Raw genomic sequence first — 460 nt, 5'->3', positions numbered from 1 at the left:
CACGCACACACGCACACATTTTAAAAAGGAAAAATAGGGTCAGGCAGTGGTGGCATACACCTTTAATCCCAGCACTTGGGAGGCAGAAGCCGGTCTACAGAATGAGTTCCAAGACAGCCAGGGCTATACAGAAAAGCTCTGTCTGGAAAAAACAACCAATCAACCAAAAACAAAGAGGAAAAATAGTAAACATCTCCCCTCTAGAGAAGGTTACTTAATAAATCTTGTCTGATTTATTTACCATCTTTATGATGGTAAAATCCCGATCCTTCCGGGTAGCCTTTCTGATGGCCCGAATGCCAACCTCTCTGGACTTTATCTAGTTTCTGACCCCTGTCAGTGTGGAGACCTCTTAAGGGGTCTTTAGCATATCTTTTTGGTTAGTGCCTCATGGTGCCATAAGATGGTTAGACCAGGAGAAGCCTGAAGTGGAAGCTTTGGATATGAGCACCTTCTCCCC

General features: G+C 44.6%; 1 pseudogene; it reads left to right on the top strand.

The window, feature by feature from the left end:
• The window catches only part of LOC116087815, a 4,021-nt pseudogene that overhangs the window by 372 nt on the left and 3,189 nt on the right, over positions 1-460 (top strand).

This window comes from Mastomys coucha, unplaced genomic scaffold (assembly GCF_008632895.1).
Source record: "Mastomys coucha isolate ucsf_1 unplaced genomic scaffold, UCSF_Mcou_1 pScaffold13, whole genome shotgun sequence".
NCBI lineage: Eukaryota > Metazoa > Chordata > Mammalia > Rodentia > Muridae > Mastomys > Mastomys coucha.
The sequence above is the reverse complement of the archived record's forward strand: the minus strand, read 5'-3'. Positions and strand labels throughout refer to the sequence as shown.